Source organism: Triticum aestivum, chromosome 6B (assembly GCF_018294505.1).
Source record: "Triticum aestivum cultivar Chinese Spring chromosome 6B, IWGSC CS RefSeq v2.1, whole genome shotgun sequence".
NCBI classification, from domain to species: domain Eukaryota; kingdom Viridiplantae; phylum Streptophyta; class Magnoliopsida; order Poales; family Poaceae; genus Triticum; species Triticum aestivum.
Genome location: NC_057810.1, coordinates 592,533,435 through 592,555,175, shown reverse-complemented (window position 1 = coordinate 592,555,175; position 21,741 = coordinate 592,533,435). Strand labels below are relative to the sequence as shown.

Below are 21,741 nucleotides of genomic sequence, written 5' to 3'. Positions count from 1 at the left end.
GCGGAACTGCCCCAAATACTTAGCGGACAAGAAGGCTGGCAACACTAAAGGTATATGTGATATACATGTAATTGATGTGTACCTTACCAGTACTCGTAGTAACTCCTGGGTATTTGATACCGGTGCCGTTGCTCACATTTGTAACTCACAGCAGGAGCTGCGGAATAAGCGAAGACTGGCGAAGGACGAGGTGACGATGCGCGTCGGGAATGGTTCCAAGGTCGATGTGATCGCCGTCGACACGCTACCTCTACATTTAGCCACGGGATTAGTTATGAACCTCAATATTGTTATTTAGTGCCAAGTTTGAGCATGAACATTGTATCTGGATCTCGTTTAATACGAGATGGCTACTCATTTAAATCCGAGAATAATGGTTGTTCTATTTATATGAGAGATCTGTTTTATGGTCATGCCCCGATGGTCAATGGTTTATTCTTAATGAATCTCAAACGTAATATTACACATATTCATAGTCTGAATACCAAAAGATGTAAAGTTGATAACGATAGTCCCACATACTTGTGGCACTGCCGCCTAGGTCACATTGGTGTCAAGCGCATGAAGAAGCTCCATGCTGATAGACTTTTAGAGCCTCTCGATTATGAATCATTTGACACATGCGAACCATGCCTCATGGGCAAAATGACCAAGACTCCGTTCTCCGGAACAATGGAGCGAGCAACCAACTTATTGGAAATCATGCATACCGATGTGTGCGGTCCAATGAGCGTTGAGGCTCGCGGAGGATATCGTTATGTTCTCACTCTCACTGATGACTTGAGTAGATATGGGTATGTCTACTTGATGAAACACAAGTCTGAGACCTTTGAAAAGTTCAAGGAATTTCAGAATGAGGTAGAGAATCAATGTGACCGAAAGATAAAGTTCCTATGATCAGATCATGGAGGAGAATATTTAAGTCACGAATTTGGTACGCACTTAAGGAAATGTGGAATCATTTCACAACTCACGCCGCCTGGAACACCTCAGCGTAACGGTGTGTCCGAACGTGGTAATCGCACTCTATTGGATATGGTGCGATCTATGATGTCTCTTACCGATTTACCGCTATCATTTTGGGGATACGCTCTAGAGACAGCTACATTCACTTTAAATAGGGCACCGTCTAAATCCGTTGAGACGACACCGTATGAATTATGGTTTGGGAAGAAACCTAAGCTGTCGTTTCTAAAAGTTTGGGGATGCGATGCTTATGTCAAGAAACTTCAACTTGAAAAGCTCGAACCCGAGTCGGAAAAATGCGTCTTCATAGGATACCCTAAGGAAACCATTGGGTATACCTTCTACCTTAGATCCGAAGGCAAGATCTTTGTTGCCAAGAACGGATCCTTTCTGGAAAAAGAGTTTCTCTCGAAAGGAGTAAGTGGGAGGAAAGTAGAACTCGATGAAGTACTACCTCTTGAACCGGAAAGTAGTGCAGCTCAGGAAAATGTTCATGTGGTGCCTACACCGACTGGAGAGGAAATTAATGATGATGATCAAGGTACTTCAGATCAAGTTGCTACTGAACTTCGTAGGTCCACGAGGACATGTTCCACACCAGAGTGGTATGGCAACCCTCTCCTGGAAATCATGTTGTTAGACAACGGTGAACCTTCGAACTATGAAGAAGCGATGGCGAGCCCAGATTCCAACAAATGGCTAGAAGCCATGCAGTCCGAGATAGAATCCATGTATGAAAACAAAGTATGGACTTTGACTGACTTGCCCGATGATCGGCGAGCGATAGAAAACAAATGGATCTTTAAGAAGAAGACGGACGCGGATGGTAATGTCACCATCTATAAAGCTCAACTTGTTGCTAAGGGTTATCGACAAGTTCAAGGGGTTGACTACGATGTGACCTTCTCACCCGTAGCGAAGCTAAAGTCTGTCCGAATCATGTTAGCAATTGCCGCATTCTATGATTATGAGATATGGCAGATGGACGTCAAAATGGCATTCCTTAACGGTTTCCTTAAGGAAGAATTGTATATGATGCAGCCGGAAGGTTTTGTCGATCCTAAGAATGCTAAAAAGGTGTGCAAGCTCCAGCGCTCCATCTATGGGCTGGTGCAAGCATCTCGGAGTTGGAACATTCACTTTGATGAGATGATCAAAGTGTTTGGGTTTATGCAGACTTATGGAGAAGCCTGCGTTTACAAGAAAGTGAGTGGGAGCTCTGTAGCATTTCTCATATTATATGTAGATGACATACTCTTGATGGGAAATGATATAGAACTTTTGGACAGCATGAAGGCCTACTTGAATAAGTGTTTTTCAATGAAGGACCTTGGAGAAGCTGCTAGATCAAGATCTATAGGGATAGATCGAGACGCCTCATAGGTCTTTCACAAAGCACATACCTTGATAAGATTTTGAAGAAGTTCAAAATGGATCAGTCCAAGAAAGGGTTCTTGCCTATATTGCAAGGTGTGAGATTGAGCTCGGCTCAATGCCCGACCACGGCAAAAGATAAATAAGAGATGAGTGTCATCCCCTATGCTTCAGCCATAGGATCTATTATGTAGGCCATGCTGTGTACTAGACCTGATGTAAACCTTGCCGTAAGTTTGGTAGGAAGGTACCAAAGTAATACCGGCAAGGAACACTGGACAGCGGTCAAGAATATCCTGAAATACCTGAAAAGGACAAAGGACATGTTTCTCGTTTATGGAGGTGATGAAGAGCTCGTCGTAAAGGGTTACGTCGATGCTAGCTTCGACACAGATCTAGATGTCTCTAAGTCACAAACCGGATACGTGTATATGTTGAATGGTGGAGCAGTAAGCTGGTGCAGCTGCAAGCAGAGCGTCGTGGCGGGATCTACATGTGAAGCGGAGTACATGGCAGCCTCAGAGGCAGCACATGAAGCAATTTGGGTGAAGGAGTTCATCACCGACCTAGGAGTCATACCCAATGCGTCGGGGCCGATCAAACTCTTCTGTGACAACACTGGAGCTATTGCCCTTGCCAAGTAGCCCAGGTTTCACAAGAAGACCAGGCACATCAAGCGTCGTTTCAATTCCATCCATGAAAATGTTCAAGATGGAGACATAGATATTTGCAAAGTACATACGGATCTGAATGTCGCAGATCCGTTGACTAAACCTCTTTCGCGAGCAAAACATGATCAACACTAGAACTCTATGGGTGTTCGATTCATCCCAATGTAACTAGATTATTGACTCTAGTGCAAGTGGGAGACTGTTGGAAATATGCCCTAGAGGCAATAATAAAAGGATTATTATTATATTTCCTTGTTCATGATAATTGTCTTTATTCATGCTATAATTGTATTATCCGGAAATCGTAATACACGTGTGAATACATAGACCATAATATGTCCCTAGTAAGCCTCTAGTTGACTAGCTCGTTGATCAACAGATAGTCATGGTTTCCTGACTATGGACATTAGATGTCGTTGATAACGGGATCACATCATTAGGAGAATGATGTGATGGACAAGACCCAATCCTAAGCATAGCACAAGATCGTGTAGTTCGTTTTGCTAGAGCTTTTCAAATGTCAAGTATCTTTTCCTTAGACCATGAGATCGTGTAACTCCCGGATACTGTAAGAGTGCTTTGGGTGTACCAAACGTCACAACATAACTGGGTGACTATAAAGGTGCACTACAGGTATCTCCGAAAGTGTCTGTTGGGTTGACACGGATCGAGACTGGGATTTGTCACTCCGTATTACGGAGAGGTATCACTGGGCCCACTCAGTAGTGCATCATCATAATGAGCTCAAAGTGACCAAGTGTCTGGTCACGGGATCATGCATTACGGTACGAGTAAAGTGACTTGCCGGCAACGAGATTGAATGAGGTATTGGGATACCGACGATCGAATCTCGGGCAAGTAACATACCGTTTGACAAAGGGAATAGTATATGGGGTTGCTTGAATCCTCGACATCGTGGTTCATCCGATGAGATCATCGAGGAGTATGTGGGAGCCAACATGGGTATCCAGATCCCGCTGTTGGTTATTGACCGGAGAGCCGTCTCGGTCATGTTTGCATGTCTCCCGAACCCGTAGGGTCTACACACTTAAGGTTCGGTGACGCTAGGGTTGTATGAATATGAGTATGCAGCAAACCGAATGTTGTTCGGAGTCCCGGATGAGATCCCGGACGTCACGAGGAGTTCCGGAATTGTCCGGAGGTAAAGAATTATATATAGGAAGTGTTGTTTCGGCCATCGGGAAAGTTTCGGGGTCACCCGGTATTGTACCGGGACCACCGGAAGGGTCCCGGGGGGTCCACCGGGTGGGGCCACCTATCCCGGAGGGCCCCGTGGGCTGAAGTGGGAGGGGAACCAGCCCCTAGTGGGCTGGTGTTCCCCCCCCCCTTGGCCCACCCTGCGCCTAGGGTTGGAAACCCTATGGTGGGGGGCGCACCACTTGCCTTGGGGGGCACTCCAACCCCCCTGGCCGCCGCCCCCTTGGGAGATTCCCATCTCCAGGGCCGACGCCCCTCCAGGGGGCCTATATAAAGGAGGGGGGAGGGAGGGCAGCCGCACCCTGAGTCTTGGCGCCTCCCTCCCCTGCTACACCTCTTCCTCCTCCCGCAGTTGCTTGCGAAGCCCTGCCGGAGTCCTGCTGCATCCACCACCACGCCGTCGTGCTGCTGGATCTTCATCAACCTCTCCTTCCCCCTTGCTGGATCAAGACGGAGGAGACGTCACGCTGACCGTACATGTGTTGAACGCGGAGGTACCGTCCGTTCGGCGCTAGGATCTCCGGTGATAGGATCACGACGAGAACGACTACCTCAACCCCGTTCTCTTGAACGATTCCGCACGCGATCTACAAGTGGTATGTAGATGCATCTCCTATCACTCGTTGCTTAGATGAACTCATAGATGGATCTTGGTGAAACCGTAGGAAATTTTTTATTTTCTGCAACGTTCCCCAATAGGTCATCACCGAGAAGTATCCCGATTATTGTCACTTCGGGGTTGTCGGATCATAACACATAATGGGTGACTATAGGCTTGCAAGATAGGCTCAAGAACACATATATATTCATGAAAACATAATAGGTTCATATCTGAAACCATGGCACTCGGGCCCTAGTGACAAGCATTACGCATAGCAAGGTCAAAGCAACATCAATCTCAGAACATAGTGGATACTAGGGATCAAACCCTAACAAAACTAACTTGATTACATGGTAAATCTCATCCAACCCATCACCGTTCAGCAAGCCTACGATGGAATTACTCAAGCACGGCGGTGAGCATCATGAAATTGGTGATGGAGGATGGTTGATGATGACGACGACGACGAATCCCCCTCTCCGGAGCCCCGAACGGACTCCAGATCGGCCCTCCCGAGAGAGATTAGGGCTTGACGGCGGCTCCGTGTCGTAAAACGCGGTGAAACTTTCTCTTTGATTTTTTTCTCCCCGAACGTGAATATATGGAGTTGGAGTTGACGTCGGTGGAGGTCCAGGGGGCCCATGAGATAGGAGGCCGCGCCCTAGGGGGGGCAGCGCCCCCTGTCTCGTGGACAGCCTGTGGGCCCCCTGGCATTGATTCTTTCGCCAAAAATTCTTATTAATTCCAAAAAGTGCCTCCGTGGATTTCCAGGACATTCCGAGAACTTTTTTTTCTACACATAAAACAACATCATGGTAGTTCTACTGAAAACAGCGCCAGTCCGGGTTAGTTTTATTCAAATCATGCAAGTTAGAGTCCAAAACAAGGGCAAAAGTGTTTGGAAAAGTAGATACGTTGGAGACGTATCAGTGAACTACTCCCTCCTCGTCATGGAGAGCACCGGGATGATGAATATGGCCACCGGTGACGGATCCCCCCTCCGGCAGGGTGCCGGAACAGGGTCCCGATTGGTTTTTGGTGGCTACAGAGGCTTGTGGCGGCGGAACTCCCGATCTATTGTGCCCCTGGATGTTTTTGGGGTATATATATATATATATATATATATATATATATATATATATATATATATATACATACATATATATATATATATAGGTGAAAGAAGTCGGACAGGGGAGCCACGAGGGGCCCACGAGGGTGGGGGGCGCGCCTCGTGGCTTCCTTCAAGCTTCCCTGACGTCTACTCCAAGTCTCCTGGATTGCTTCCGTTCCAAAAATAACTCTCCCGAAGGTTTCATTCCATTTGGACTCCGTTTAATATTCTTTTTCTTCGAAACACTAAAATAGGCAAGAAAACAACAATTTGGGCTAGGCCTCGGTTAATAGGTTAGTCCCGAAAATAATATAAAAGTGCTTAGTAAAGCCCATAAACATCCAAAACATATAATATAATAGCATGAATATTTCATAAATTATAGATACGTTGGAGACGTATCAGTACTTATGTATGAGACATATGCCTACTCTGATTTAGTACTCTGTTATCCGAACTACAAAATCATATTTAGATAGAACATAATGCTCCTACAATAAGACAATACAAACAAGTAGATACAACTACATCTAAATTAAACGGCACGTACGACTTAACTTGCAACATATAATATAAAAACTACATGAAGTCATCATCGTCATCCTCCATCGATGCAGAATTCTTGTCCTTCGGCAATACAGAACTCTTACCCTTTGACGATGTTGAACTCTTGGCCGACGACATGAAGATATCGTCTTCATCCTCACTATCCTCAGTCCATAAAATGGTATGTTTTGCTGCAACCTTTACGTATGTTTCACTCTTACCTTGTTGCTTCATCCATCTTCCCTGCAACCTCAGAAGTTCTTTCCGTATTTCCTCAAAGGTCCTGAAAGACAACCCACACCTACTTAATGCGTACTGATGAATTTGTCCCACGAAACTAATATGTTGTCTACCCTGAAACCGGCGGCTAAATCTAGAAGACATTTGGACATACTAGGGTGAAAACTACGATCAAAAGGATATCCGGACATCTTGACGAGACTACGAGACTACAATAGAATGCTTACCAACGCTAGTGCCGAGGGTGCTTTTAGGTTGAGAACACAAAGAAAGGCGGGAACTCGGAAGCGGGAAAATATGGCGGGAAGTAGAGAGCGGGAAAATACGGCGGGAACGAGCAGAGCGGGAAAATATGGCGGAAAAAGGCGGCCCGAGATATAAGCGGGGAATGTGTGGGGATAGAAAATGGGTACATGCACATGTCGGCCTATAGGTGGCCAATTAGTACTAATCGGCCTACAGATAGCCGATTAGCTCCAGTCGGCCAACAGCTGACCGACAGGATACTAGTGGCTGATATAACAGGAAGGCCAGCAGCAAGCTGACTGGGTTCCAATCGGCTACCTCCAGGTTGACTGGATCCAATCGACCAGCAGCATGCCGATGGTGTATTATTTTTAAAAATGATGTATCTGGCATAATATGTATGAAAATTCATTAAAAAATGTATTATTTTAAAAAAATTAGCAGGAATCCGTGGATGATGCCAGTTCCACGGCTAAACTTGCATAGTAGGCGATCACTCTACCACGGATCTCATGTGCATATCGCAACACTAGCGAGATGCTCAGGAGGGACAAAAAAGAAAATAAAAAGGAACCGGATTAGTATCGGGGTAATTGAACCCGACGTGAATCAAACACGCAACCTTCTGATCTGGAGTCAGACGCGCTACCATTGTGCCACGGATCCGGTGTGCTAATGTGCTCTAATAAGAACTTATCTACTAGTATCTTGATCACACTTACCTGGACGTCTTATGCAGCATGTACGTACGGGGTTGCCTCGCCCGGTCGCCCCTAATCAGGATTCAGGACCCAGCGTCTTGTTACAGAACCGCTCCGGCTCAGTGCACCATTGCAGTTTAAAACTCCTCCGAAGGGCGTGGCCATCGGTCGGCAGGTTAAGCTGCGCAAGAAAACACAACGTAGAAACGATGTGGGATCAGATTTGAGAGCCCCGAAGATCAGGCAGCAGGGCAACAAAGACGCAGAACGGCGCTATTTTCAGTGCAACGGAAGCGGCAGAACAACCGAACAGGTCACACGCACGCCGAAACGGAAATACTGAACGCAACTTGATCTTCATTGCTTGCCGGTCGATAGCAACGTGACCTCGGGTGAACAGTAAAAGAATTCAAAAAAAAACTTATTTTTTAGCAAACATTGTTAAGTGTTTTTTTTTTGCTTGCAAAGTTTCAACATCGGATGACATTCGTGGAAAACGTGGCAAAGAAACAAAATCAATGCTCTAAAAGTATTCTTTGCAAAAGCATTTTGGGGCATCGAGATTTTTTTTCATGGTTTTCCACAAATGTCATTTCGTGGTGAAACTTTACAAGCAATGAAAACGTTTGTCAATGTTTGCTATAAAAGTTCATTTTTTTTTCTAATTTTACTGTCCAATTGAGCTCACATGAGCTCGAGCTTAGAAAAGCACGTTCGTGGCACCAGATCATATACTCGCCTATACACAACTTTATCGGCGGGTACCTAGCTATACGTGTTAGGGCATGTACAATGGTTCTATCTTAGGAATGCCACGTAGGATAAATGATGAGGTGTAGGGAAGAGAAATCATAAGAAAAGGCTTATCTTCTCTTATTTAAGAGAAGAAGAGATGATCTCTTAGCAGAATATGTCTCACCACGTTTTTAAAACTAGCTAGTTATTGAAGATAAGGCTAAGAGCATCTCCAGCTGTTGGCCCCTCAGGGGCGCCTAAAATCGTCGCCTGGGGGTGAGCCGGCGCAAAAAAAAACAGCCTGGGGGCGAGTTGCCCCCCAGTCGCCGGCCCGAGGGCCGCCCCAGACACGTCTAATTTTTTTCAAAATAAACGTTCGGCGAAGTTTGGTTAAACACGACTAAATTTCAGCAAACTTTGGCATATGTTACACATGTCGCGAAGCGTTACATAGCAAATATAACTAAAAAGGAAATCGCTAAACGCGGAGTAGTCGCCGTCGTCGCCGCCATCCTCGCCGCCGTCGGCGGCGGCGGCCTTCTCCTCCTTGATGCGGTCGTCCCTGCTGGACCACTGCCCGGCGTCGCCATGGCGGACTGGTGGCGGCGGCGGCGCGCCGTCGTCGCTGTCGTCGAGGACAACGACTCCTCCTTCTTCGCGGCCCTGGCGGCGCTGCTCGAAGCGCCGCAGGGCGGCGACCTGGCGGTCCCTCTCCATCTTCAGGAAGTCCTTGCGCGCCCATTTCAGGGCCGCCTCGTCGTCGAGCTCAACGTCGCCGGGCTCCGTCTTAACGGCGGGGAGCCCCAGCTCCGTTTTCACCGGCGCGAGCCCCGGCTCCGTCTTTGGCTTGACAAAGCGCGGAGGAGCCGACGAGGAGGCGCGCTGGCCGCCCTCGTTGATGATGATGCCGGCGCTGCGAGTGCGCCGGCCGAGCGGCGTCTCCGTCGCGGGCTCGGCCTTGACGCCGAGCAGCGCCGGAGAGCTAGAGGAGTGGGAAGAAGATCGCGACGAGGAGTTTGAGGAGTAAGACAAGGAAGTGACAAACCTCCTGGGCATCCATTGCCTGGCGCGTCGGCGATGGGCCCGGCCGCCGGGGGAGGGTATGCCAACGGCGGGTCGTTGCCTCCCTCAAGGTGCGCCAGCACGCCCTCGAGCGTGCGGCCGGGGACGCCCCACCACACGCGGCGCCCCTCGCTGTTCTTCATGCCGCCCAACACCGGCGCCCCATTGGTTGACGCCAGCCGCTACTCCTGACGGCGCTCGAAGTACTCCGCCCATGCCGCGTGGTTGTCGGCGGCGTACTGGGGGAGGGCGAGCTGTTCGTCGATGAGGGAGGCGCGCGCAAGCTCGACCTCGACGGCGAAGTAGGTGAAGGAAATATGCCCTAGAGGCAATAATAAAGTTATTATTTATTTCCTTATATCATGATAAATGTTTATTATTCATGCTAGAATTGTATTAACCGGAAACATAATACATGTGTGAATACATAGACAAGCATAGTGTCACTAGTACGCCTCTACTTGACTAGCTCGTTGATCAAAGATGGATTTGTTTCCTGACCATAGACATGAGTTGTCATTTGATTAACGGGATCACGTCATTAGGAGAATGATGTGATTGACTTGACCCATTCCGTTAGCTTAGCACTTGATCGTTTAGTATGTTGCTATTGATTAATTCACGACTTATACATGTTCCTACAACTATGAGATTATGCAACTCCCATTTACCGGAGGAACACTTTGTGTGCTACCAAACGTCACAACGTAACTGGGTGATTATAAAGGAGCTCTACGGGTGTCTCCAAAGGTACATGTTGAGTTGGCGTACTTCGAGATTAGGTTTTGTCACTCCGATTGTCGGAGAGGTATCTCTGGGCCCTCTCGGTAATGCACATCACTATAAGACTTGCAAGCAATGTAGCTAATGAGTTAGTTACGAAATGATGCATTACGTAACGAGTAAAGAGACTTGCCGGTAACGAGATTGAACTAGGTATTGAGATACCGATGATCAAATCTTGGGCAAGTAACATACCGATGACAAAGGGAACAATGTATGTTGTTATGCGGTTTGACCGATAAAGATCTTCGTAGAATATGTAGGAGCCAATATGAGCATCCAGGTTCCACTATTGGTTATTGATCGGAGACGTGTCTCGGTCATGTCTACATAGTTCTCGAACCCGTAGGGTCCGCACGCTTAAAGTTAGATGAAGGTTATATTATGAGTTTATATATTATGATGTACCGAAGATAGTTCGGAGTCCCGGATGTGATCACGGACATGACGATGAGTCTCGAAATGGTCAAGACATGAAGATTGATATATTGGACGACTATATTCGGACACCAAAATGGTTCCGGGGGTTATCGGATATATACCGGAGTACCGGGGGGTTACCGGAACCCCCCGGGGGGTTAATGGGCCTCATGGGCCCAAAGTGGAGAAGAGGAGGGGCGGCCAGGGGAGGCCGCACGCCCCCTCCCCCTCTAGTCCGAATAGGACAAGGAGGGGGGGCGGCGCCCCCCTTTCCTTCCTCCCCTCTCTCCCTTCCTTCCCCCTCTCCTAATTGGATAAGGAAAGGAGGGAGTCCTACTCCCGGTGGGAGTAGGACTCCTCCTGGTGCGCCCCCTCCTGGCCGGTCGCCCCCTCCCCCTTGCTCCTTTAAATACGGGGGCAGGGGGGCACCTCTAGACACAACAACAATTGATCCTTGAGATCTATTAGCCGTGTGCGGTGCCCCCCTCCACTATATTCCACCTCGATAATATCGTAGCGGTGCTTAGGCAAAGCCCTGCGTCGGTAGAACATCATCATCGTCACCACGCTGTCGTGCTGACGGAACTCTCTCTCGACACTCGGCTGGATCGGAGTTCGAGGGACGTCATCGAGCTGAACGTGTGCAAGAACTCGGAGGTGTCGTGATTTTGGTGCTTGATCGGTCGGGCCGTGAAGATGTACGACTACATCAACGATGTTGTGCTAACGCTTCCACTTTCGGTCTACGAGGGTACGTGGACAACACTCTCCCCTCTCGCTGCTATGCATCACCATGATCTTGCGTGTGCATAGGAATTTTTTTGAAATTACTACATTCCCCAACAGTGGCATCCGAGCCTGGTTTTATGCGTAGATGTTATATGAATGAGTAGAACACAATTGAGTTGTGGGCGATACAAGTCATACTGCTTACCAGCATGTTATACTTTGGTTCGGCGGTATTGTTGGATGAAGCGGCCCGGACCGACATTACGCATACGCTTACGCGAGACTGGTTCTACCGACGTGCTTTGCACACAGGTGGCTGGCGGGTGTCAGTTTCTCCAACTTTAGTTGAACTGAGTGTGGCTACGCCCGGTCTTTAAGAAGGTTAAAACAACACTAACTTGACGAACTATCGTTGCGGTTTTGATGCGTAGGTAAGAACGGTTCTTGCTCAACCCGTAGCAGCCACGTAAAACTTGCAACAACAAAGTAGAGAACGTCTAACTTGTTTTTGCAGGGCATGTTGTGATGTGATATGGTCAAGACATGATGCTATATTTTATTGTATGAGATGATCATGTTTTGTAACCAAATTATCGGCAACTGGCAGGAGCCATATGGTTGTCGCTTTATTGTATGCAATGCAATCGTCCTGTAATTGCTTTACTTATCACTAAGAGGTAGCGATAGTCGTAGAAGCAATAGGTGGCGAAGCGACAACGATGCTACGATGAAGATCAAGGTGTCGCGCCGGTGACGATGGTGATCATGACGGTGCTTCGGAGATGGTGATCACAAGCACAAGATGATGATGGCCATATCATATCACTTATATTGATTGCATGTGATGTTTATCCTTTATGCATCTTATTTTGCTTTGATTGACGGTAGCATTATAAGATGATCTCTCACTAAATTTCAAGGTATAAGTGTTCTCCCTGAGTATGCACCGTTGCGAAAGTTCTTCGTGCTGAGACACCACGTGATGATCGGGTGTGATAGGCTCTATGTTCAAATAGAACACGTGCAAAACAGTTGCACATGCGGAATACTCAGGTTAAACTTGACGAGCCTAGCATATACAGATATGGCCTCGGAACACTGAGACCGAAAGGTCGAGCGTGAATCATATAGTAGATATGATCAACATAGTGATGTTCACCATTGAAAACTACTCCATCTCACGTGATGATCGGACATGGTTTAGTTGATTTGGATCACGTGATCACTTAGATGATTAGAGGGATGTCTATCTAAGTGGGAGTTCTTAAGTAATATGATTAATTGAACTTAAATTTATCATGAACTTAGTACCTGATAGTATTTTGCTTGTCTATGTTTGTTGTAGATAGATGGCTCGTGTTGTTGTTCCGTTGAATTTTAATGCGTTCCTTGAGAAAGCTAAGTTGAAAGATGATGGTAGCAATTACACGGACTGGGTCCGTAACTTGAGGATTATCCTCATTGCTGCACAGAAGAATTACGTCCTGGAAGCACCGCTGGGTGCCAGGCCTGCTGCAGATGCAACTGACGACGTTAAGAACGTCTGGCAGAGCAAAGCTGATGACTACTCGATAGTTCAGTGTGCCATGCTTTACGGCTTAGAACCGGGACTTCAACGACGTTTTGAACGTCATGGAGCATATGAGATGTTCCAGGAGTTGAAGTTAATATTTCAAGCAAATGCCCGGATTGAGAGATATGAAGTCTCCAATAAGTTCTATAGCTGCAAGATGGAAGAGAATAGTTCTGTCAGTGAACATATACTCAAAATGTCTGGGTATAATAATCACTTGATTCAACTGGGAGTTAATCTTCCTGATGATAGTGTCATTGACAGAATTCTTCAATCACTGCCACCAAGCTACAAGAGCTTCGTGATGAACTATAATATGCAAGGGATGGACAAGACTATTCCCGAGCTCTTCGCAATGCTAAAAGCTACGGAGGTAGAAATCAAAAAGGAGCATCAAGTGTTGATGGTCAATAAGACCACCAGTTTCAAGAAAAAGGGTAAAGGGAAGAAGAAGGGGAACTTCAAGAAGAACAACAAACAAGTTGCTGCTCAAGAGAAGAAACCCAAATATGGACCTAAGCCTGAGACTGAGTGCTTCTACTGCAAGAAGACTGGTCACTGGAAGCGGAACTGCCCCAAGTATTTGGCGGATAAGAAGGATGGCAAGGTGAACAAAGGTATATGTGATATACATGTTATTGATGTGTACCTTACTAATGCTCGCAGTAGCACCTGGGTATTTGATACTGGTTCTGTTGCTAATATTTGCAACTCGAAACAGGGACTACGGATTAAGCGAAGATTGGCTAAGGACGAGGTGACGATGCGCGTGGGAAATGGTTCCAAAGTCGATGTGATCGCGGTCGGCACGCTACCTCTACATCTACCTTCGGGATTAGTTTTAGACCTAAATAATTGTTATTTGGTGCCAGCGTTAAGCATGAACATTATATCTGGATCTTGTTTGATGCGAGACGGTTATTCATTTAAATCAGAGAATAATGGTTGTTCTATTTATATGAGTAATATCTTTTATGGTCATGCACCCTTGAAGAGTGGTCTATTTTTATTAAATCTCGATAGTAGTGATACACATATTCATAATGTTGAAGCCAAAAGATGCAGAGTTGATAATGATAGTGCAACTTATTTGTGGCACTGCCGTTTGGGTCATATTGGTGTAAAGCGCATGAAGAAACTCCATACTGATGGACTTCTGGAATCACTTGATTATGAATCACTTGGTACTTGCGAACCGTGCCTCATGGGCAAGATGACTAAAACACCGTTCTCCGGAACTATGGAGCGAGCAACAGATTTGTTGGAAATCATACATACTGATGTATGTGGTCCAATGAACATTGAGGCTCGCGGCGGGTATCGTTATTTTCTCACCTTCACAGATGATTTGAGCAGATATGGGTATATCTACTTAATGAAACATAAGTCTGAAACATTTGAAAAGTTCAAAGAATTTCATAGTGAAGTGGAAAATCATCGTAACAATAAAATAAAGTTTCTACGATATGATCGTGGAGGAGAATATTTGAGTTACGAGTTTGGTTTACATTTGAAGCAATGCAGAATAGTTTCGCAACTCATGCCACCCGGAACACCACAACGTAATGGTGTGTCCGAACGTCGTAATCGTACTTTACTAGATATGGTGCGATCTATGATGTCTCTTACTGATTTACCGCTATCGTTTTGGGGTTATGCTTTAGAGACGGCCGCATTCACGTTAAATAGGGCACCATCAAAATCCGTTGAGACGACGCCTTATGAACTGTGGTTTGGCAAGAAACCAAAGTTGTCGTTTCTTAAAGTTTGGGGCTGCGATGCTTATGTGAAGAAACTTCAACCAGATAAGCTCGAACCCAAATCGGAGAAATGTGTCTTCATAGGATACCCAAAAGAGACTATTGGGTACACCTTCTATCACAGATCTGAAGGCAAGACTTTTGTTGCTAAATTTGGATCCTTTCTAGAGAAGGAGTTTCTCTCGAAAGAAGTGAGTGGGAGGAAAGTAGAACTTGATGAGGTAACTGTACCTGCTCCCTTATTGGAAAGTAGTTCATCACAGAAACCGGTTCCTGTGACAACTACACCAATTAGTGAGGAAGCTAATGATATTGATCATGAAACTTCAGATCAAGTTACTACCGAACCTTGTAGGTCAACTAGAGTAAGATCCGCACCAGAGTGGTAGGGTAATCCTATTCTGGAGGTCATGTTACTTGACCATGGCGAACCTACGAACTATGAGGAAGCGATGATGAGCCCAGATTCCGCAAAATGGCTTGAGGCCATGAAATCTGAGATGGGATCCATGTATGAGAACAAAGTATGGACTTTGGTTGACTTGCCCGATGATCGGCAAGCCATCGAGAATAAATGGATCTTCAAGAAGAAGACTGACGCTGATGGTAATGTTACTGTCTACAAAGCTCGACTTGTTGCAAAAGGTTTTCGACAAGTTCAAGGAGTTGACTACGATGAGACTTTCTCACCCGTAGCGATGCTTAAGTTTGTACGAATCATGTTAGCAATTGCTGCATTTTATGATTATGAAATATGGCAAATGGATGTCAAAACTGCATTCCTGAATGGATTTCTATAAGAAGAGTTGTATATGATGCAACCAGAAGGTTTTGTCGATCCAAAAGGTGCTAACAAAGTGTGCAAGGTCCAGCGATCCATTTATGGACCGGTGCAAGCCTCTCGGAGTTGGAATAAACGCTTTGATAGTGTGATCAAAGCATATGGTTTTATACAGACTTTTGGAGAAGCCTGTATTTACAAGAAAGTGAGTGGGAGCTCTGTAGCATTTCTGATATTATATGTAGACGACATATTGTTGATTGGAAATGATATAGAATTTCTGGATAGCATAAAAGGATACTTGAATAAAAGTTTTTCAATGAAGGACCTCGGTGAAGCTGCTTACATATTAGGCATCAAGATCTATAGAGATAGATCAAGACGCTTAATTGGACTTTCACAAAGCACATACCTTGATAAAGTTTTGAAAAAGTTCAAAATGGATCAAGCAAAGAAAGGGTTCTTGCCTGTATTACAAGGTGTGAAGTTGAGTCAGACTCAATGCCCGACCACAGCAGAAGATAGAGAGAAAATGAAAGATGTTCCCTATGCTGCAGCCATAGGCTCTATCATGTATGCAATATTGTGTACCAGACCTGATGTATGCTTAGCAATAAGTTTAGCAGGGAGGTAACAAAGTAATCCAGGAGTGGACCACTGGACAGCGGTCGAGAATATCCTGAAATACCTGAAAAGGACTAAGGATATGTTTCTCGTTTATGGAGGTGACAAAGAGCTAGTCGTAAATGGTTACGTCGATGCAAGCTTTGACACTGATCTGGACGATTCTAAATCGCAAACCGGATACGTGTTTATATTGAACGGTGGAGCTGTCAGTTGGTGCAATTCTAAACAAAGCGCCGTGACGGGATCTACATGTGAAGCGGAGTACATAGATGCTTTGGAAGCAGCAAATGAAGGAGTCTGGATGAAGGAGTTCATATCCGATCTAGGTGTCATACCTAGTGCATCGGGACCAATGAAGATCTTCGGTGACAATACTGGTGCAATTGCCTTGGCAAAGGAATCCAGATTTCACAAGAGGACCAAGCACATCAAGAGACGCTTCAATTCCATCTGGGACCAAGTCCAGGTGGGAGACATAGAGATTTGCAAGATACATACGGATCTGAATGTTGCAGACCCATTGACTAAGCCTCTTCCACGAGCAAAACATGATCAACACCAAGGCTCCATGGGTGTTAGAATCATTACTGTGTAATCTAGATTATTGACTCTAGTGCAAGTGGGAGACTGAAGGAAATATGCCCTAGAGGCAATAATAAAGTTATTATTTATTTCCTTATATCATGATAAATGTTTATTATTCATGCTAGAATTGTATTAACCGGAAACATAATACATGTGTGAATACATAGACAAACATAGTGTCACTAGTATGCCTCTACTTGACTAGCTCGTTGATCAAAGATGGTTTTGTTTCCTGACCATAGACATGAGTTGTCATTTGATTAACGGGATCACATCATTAGGAGAATGATGTGATTGACTTGACCCATTCCGTTAGCTTAGTACTTGATCGTTTAGTATGTTGCTATTGCTTTATTTATGACTTATACATGTTCCTACAACTATGAGATTATGCAACTCCCGTTTATCGGAGGAACACTTTGTGTGCTACCAAACGTCACAACGTAACTGGGTGATTATAAAGGAGCTCTACAGGTGTCTCCAAAGGTACATGTTGAGTTGGCGTACTTCGAGATTAGGTTTTGTCACTCCGATTGTCGGAGAGGTATCTCTGGGCCCTCTCGATAATGCACATCACTATAAGCATTGAAAGCAATGTAGCTAATGAGTTAGTTACGGAATGACGCATTACGTAACGAGTAAAGAGACTTGCCGGTAACGAGATTGAACTAGGTATTGAGATACCGACGATCAAATCTCGGGAAAGTAACATACCGATGACAAAGGGAACAACGTATGTTGTTATGCGGTTTGACCGATAAAGATCTTCGTAGAATATGTAGGAGCCAATATGAGCATCCAGGTTCTGCTATTGGTTATTGACCGGAGACGTGTCTCGGTCATGTCTACATAGTTCTCGAACCCGTAGGGTCCGCATGCTTAAAGTTAGATGAAGGTTATATTATGAGTTTATATATTATGATGTACCGAAGATAGTTCGGAGTCCTGGATGTGATCACGGACATGACGGGGAGTCTCAAAATGGTCGAGACATGAAGATTGATATATTGGACGACTATATTCGGACACCAGAATGGTTCCGGGGGTTATCGGATATATACCGGAGTACCGGGGGGGTACCGGAACCCCCCGGGGGGTTAATGGGCCTCATGGACCCAAAGTGGAGAAGAGGAGGGGCGGCCAGGGGAGGCCACGCGCCCCCTCCCCCTCTAGTCTGAATAGGACAAGGGGGGGGTTGCGACGCCCCCTTTCCTTCCTCCCCTCTCTCCCTTCCTTCCCCCTCTCCTAATTGGATAAGGAAAGGAGGGAGTCCTACTCCCGGTGGGAGTAGGACTCCTCCTGGCACGCCCCCTCCTGGTCGGCCGCCCCCTCCCCCTTGCTCCTTTATATACGGGGGCAGGGGGGCACCTCTAGACACAACAACAATTGATCCTTGAGATCTATTAGCCGTGTGCAGTGCCCCCCTCCACTATATTCCACCTCGATAATATCGCAGCGGTGCTTAGGCAAAGCCTTGCATCAGTAGAACATCATCATTGTCACCATGTCGTCGTGCTGACGGAACTCTCCCTCGACACTTGGACTTTCCTAGCTCTCAGAATCTATAAATATGTGCCTCCCCCCGGAATTCGCGGATGAATTCCACCCTAACCCTAAAAATTCTCCTCCCACCATGCCGGACATGTCCGTCCGCGCCGGACGCATCTCCGCCGCCGTCCGCAGCCAATGGCGCGCCGCCCCGAGGCCCGATCCGCCCGGCCGCCATCGCCTCCCGTCCCCGCCGCCCGAGCGGAGCGCCGCCGCCTCCCCGCGCTCCGGCCGCCGCCTCCCGTCGCCTCCAGCCGCCTCCTTCGCCGCCGGTGGTCGCCGCCGCCGCCTGCCAGCCTCGCCTCGCCGGGCGCCACCGCGCAGCCCGCCTCCGCCGCCCAGAGCCCGCCGGCTCCCTCCACCGCGCCACCCTGGCCAGATCCGGCCGTGGGAAGGCCGGATCCACCGCCCCCCCTCGCCGGCCCCCGCCTCTCCGACGAACCTCGTCATCCGCGCCCGGGTCAACCCCCAGATCCGGAGGTGATATTTCTGCTAAGTCCCGAATATTTTTGCATTTTGGTCCCCTGTTCATCGCATCATAACTCTGCATCCGCAGCTCTGTTTTATGCGTGTAATATGTCAAAATGTTCGTTGTGAGATGCTCTTCATTTTATTCCATTGGCCATGTTCATTTGAGGCCATCTAGATGCCTGAATCTCTGATGCAAGAGTGCTATAGAATGTTAGTTTCTGATTCTTAACAGAATGTGTGCATTTGTCATTTTTGCTACATTTATTTTGTGCATCTTATGGGCATGAGCTCTACAGGTGTTTTGTTCTATGCCATGCCATCATTACAGAGGTTCTTACCATGTATTTTTATGATCAATGAGGTGACTAGCACAAGCATGAAAACTAGGCTTCGTGATGTTGCTGATTTTAGTCCCTGTTCTGCTGTTATTTTGATGCTATGTAAACTTGATGCTACAAAGAGATCCATGCTTATTTCGAGATACTTCATTAAGGATGTTTTGAACATATGGTTATGCTATATCCATCCATGCCCCCTTTTGCAAATTTGGAATAGCCTAGCATGTCATTTTCGTGCTCTACTTTTGCTATAAATTGTTTCCTGGCAGATTGTTTACATGTTATTCAATTTTGCAAAGGTTGTTGTAGTTGATCCTTGCATGCTATGAACTTGTTCTTGCCATGGTTAGCTTCATAAACATGTATTCTTACTGTTGGTTACCTTGTCATGCCATGTATTGCTCTGTGGTGAGTGGTTCAAGCTCACCAACATGCCTACTTATTGTTGTTCCTTCCATGTCTGAATCTGTCATATAACTTGCCATGTTTACATGGGTGCCGTCATATTTTCCGTTCCCTTTTGGCTCATGGTCAGCAAGGGTCTTTTGTTCTACGCAATTAGTAGATTCATTCCATGCCTTTGTTTGCCATGATAAGTTCCTGTAGCATGTTGTTTGATAGCTCTAAACATTGCAACCTGATGTTATTTTGAGCATGTTCTAGTGATTTCTGGAGATAACTCAGTGTTCATGTTTTATTATGCTTTACCTGTACATCATGTCCATGCCTTTTGTTTTTATGTTGAGGTGATGTAGCATATTGTTTTGATGCTCGCAATATGCCTAGTTGCTGTTTTGGGCAGATTGTTGTTATGTCTTGTATAGAGTGTATGTGTTGAACCGTTGCTCTGTTTTGAGTGTGCTCTATATGAAACTTGCTTGATTTTGCATGTAGTTCCATATTATCATGTTGCATCCTTGTTTTGAGGTGTTTGCTTGATGTTTGTATTCATTTTGCATCAATGTCATGTTTAACTTGTTTTCCTCATATCTTCTAGGCCGTAGCCCCGAATTAAATGAACTTTATATTTAACTTGACTAAAATTTCGTGTAGATCATATTGGTGCATTTTAACTTGTTGTTTAACAACTTGAACATAATGTTTAATCAGATCTGGACTAATTTTGAAATATGCATATGAGGACTTACCGGATTTGTTATATGTTATTTCCGGCCTCATTTAAACTTGCCTTGATGTGGTGCTCTTGTTTGCATCATCTCTTGCCATGAATAGATTCATGTAGTCTTGTCTTGCATCATACTTGGTTGAGCATCATGCCTTGTTCATGTGTGGTGTGTTTACCATGTTGTGTGCTTCTTCTCGATAGTTTCCCGTTTCGTTGCGATCGTGAGGATTCGTTCGTCTACGCTTGGTTTGCCTTCGTGGCTTCATCTTCTTCATGGACTCGTTCTTCTTCCTAGCAGGATTTCAGGCAAGATGACCGCTACCCTGGATCTCACTACTGTCATTGCTATACTAGTTGCTTCGTTCTATCGCTTTGCTGCGCTACCTATCATCTGCTCTTCAAGCCTCCCAAATTGCCATGTCAGCCTCTAAACTTTTCACCCTTCCTAGCAAACCGTTGCTTGGCTATGTTACCGCTTTGCTCAGCCCTCTTATAGCGTTGCTAGTTGCAGGTGAAGTTGAAGATTGCTCCATGGTGGACAGGATTTTGTTGGGATATCACAATATCTCTTATTTAATTAATACATCTATATACTTGGTAAAGGGTGGAAGACTCGGCCTTATGCCTGGTGTTTTGTTCCACTCTTGCCGCCGTAGTTTCTATCATACCGGTGTTATGTTCCCGGATTTTGCGTTCCTCACGCGGTTGGGTGATTTATGGGACCCCCTTGACAGTTCACTTTGAATAAAACTCCTCCAGCAAGGCCCAACCTTGGTTTTACATTTGCCTCACCTATCCCTTTTTTCCTTGGGAGTCGTGCTCTCGAGGGTCATCTTATTTTTACCCCCCCCCCGGTCCAGTGCTTGTTGTGAGTGTTGGTCTAACCTGTCAGCCGTCGGTGGCCACAAGGGGCAACTCTAGGATGGCCTACCGGAAGTTTGGACAATCCGGTGTGCCCTGAGAACGAGATATGTGCAGCTCCTATCAGGATTCGTCGGCACATTCGGGCGGCTTTGCTGGTCTTGTTTTGCCACTGTCGAAATGTCTTGTAAACCGGGATTCCGAGTCTGATCGGGTCTTCCTGGGAGAAGGTATATCCTTCGTTGATCGCGAGAGCTTATCATGGGCTAAGTTGGGACACCCCTACAGGGTATAAACTGTCGAAAGTCGTGCCCACGGTTATGTGGCAGATGGGAATTTGTTAATGTCCGGTTGTAGATAACTTGACACCAGATTCGAATTAAAACGCATCAACCGCATGTGTAGCCGTGATGGTCTCTTTTCGGCGGAGTCCGGGAAGTGAACACGATTTTTGGGTTATGTTTGACGTAAGTAGGAGTTCAGGATCACCTCTTGATCATTGCTAGCTTCACGACCGTTCCGCTTGCTCTCTTCTCGCTCTTATTTGCGTATGTTAGCCACCATATATGCTTAGTCGCTGCTGCAACCTCACCACTTTACCCCTTCCTTTTCCATTAAGCTTTGCTAGTCTTGATACCCATGGTAATGGGATTGCTGAGTCCTCG

The 21,741-nt window shown here is 46.1% G+C and overlaps 1 non-coding gene across 1 annotated transcript; it reads right to left on the bottom strand.

The window, feature by feature from the left end:
* Window positions 1-7,570: 7,570 nt before the first annotated feature.
* Window positions 7,571-7,642, bottom strand: TRNAW-CCA (transfer RNA tryptophan (anticodon CCA)). The gene has a single exon. It is a non-coding gene; the product is annotated as a tRNA-Trp (tRNA).
* Window positions 7,643-21,741: the final 14,099 nt, after the last annotated feature.